Consider the following 1,554-nt stretch of genomic DNA (forward strand, 5'->3'; position numbering starts at 1 on the left):
GGAATTGTCTTCTAGGCTTCTCCATAATCTTTCACGAAGATATTCAGTTTTCTTGCAGTTGAAAATGGCGTGTTGAGTGTTCTCCTCTTCCTTGCAATCTTTTATAGGGCATCCATTACCTGGTGTAAAGATGTTGTTTGTTGGGAGACTGGGTTTTGGTACCTGTCATTATCTCTCTGGTTTGGGATCCGCACATGCTCAGGCTCAGATCTTATAGCTTATCGATGTGATGTATAATAGACTGATCTACATGTGGTAAAAACAGGAAGGTGTAACTTTCTATATTTATTGAGATAATCAATAAAGTTTGGAATTTGTCAGAAAAACTTGCCCTCTCGCCAAGAATTCATTTTGCCATATTTGGGATCTGGACTTTTATAGTCTGGAAATAGGCTAGATGTGTTCCATATTCAATAATCTATATGAAAAAAAGAAGAAATAAAATTAACTCTTGAATTGAGTATATAACGACTATTGATATTACTATATATGGTATTTGGATAATAACTTTCACAGAAATCATTAATGAAACATAAATTGTACTAAAGTGTGTTAGAAACATAATGGTGGTGAAACTGATCAATAACTCGTCGAAATGACTGAGATGGAATGTAAACTATGGTCCAAATGTCATGTATTTGTAACTAAACAGTGTCAACTCCGCCAAAGTGCTTTAAACTAGATTGATATCATCAAAAACACTTCTAGACATCACATATGCCATAAAGAATGAGTTTCAATATTTGATATTGTGAATAGACTCTGTTGGATACCATCCCTATAAATATAACGAGATGAAAAGTGTCAACATTCAATTTCACATACATGTTACTATGAAGAGTCGTCATACCATCATCTAGATAGGTAGTATTTCAAGTTTCAGTGGAATTGACAGTCTAGATATTGAGATGTGTATACTAAGGTTGAAGAAGTGTCACCTTCACTGATTACTGACATGAATATAATAATTGAATATATGATTCTTGTATAATTAATTCATTATTCAATGATTTTGATATGATGGTAAAATTTAATTTTGAAATTAAGATTCTTCCCTATTGATTACCTTAGATTTTCCTTAGTTGACTTGAAGATATTGAGCCATCAATTTGAAACTTTCTCAGATTGTTCTCCTCATCTAGGGAAGTGTATTCATATTTGATACTTGTATGATATTTTGTAAAATGAATGAGATGGATTATATTCAATGTGTTGAAATATGACAATTTGACAGATTGTTATTATTATCATACTGAATTCAATTCTAAAACATTAAAATTGATTCCAGATGTATATCAGCGTGATTAAATGTATCTGGTAAAGTTACATGACGGTTGGAGGTACTTTCGCTGAGATAGAGCGTACACTTGGATATAATCACTCTTGACATTGAACATTTACTGATTGACTGAATGAAAATATCATGAATTGTTTCTAAACTTGTATAGATGTATATAAATGGTGTACAGAATGTGTATTATCAATTCTAGACTAATTACATATAAAATAAGTGATTTGGAGCATAATCTTTGATTTTATGTCAAAGTTCTATAG

The 1,554-nt window shown here is 31.3% G+C and overlaps 1 protein-coding gene across 1 annotated transcript in view; it reads right to left on the reverse strand.

The window, feature by feature from the left end:
• The window catches only part of NAEGRDRAFT_53997 (uncharacterized protein), a gene marked incomplete at both ends in the record, with an annotated part of 6,930 nt that overhangs the window by 2,566 nt on the left and 2,810 nt on the right, over positions 1–1,554 (reverse strand). The window lies entirely within an intron of this gene.

This window comes from Naegleria gruberi (genome assembly GCF_000004985.1).
Source record: "Naegleria gruberi genomic scaffold NAEGRscaffold_78, whole genome shotgun sequence".
Taxonomy (NCBI): domain Eukaryota; phylum Heterolobosea; class Eutetramitea; order Acrasida; family Naegleriidae; genus Naegleria; species Naegleria gruberi.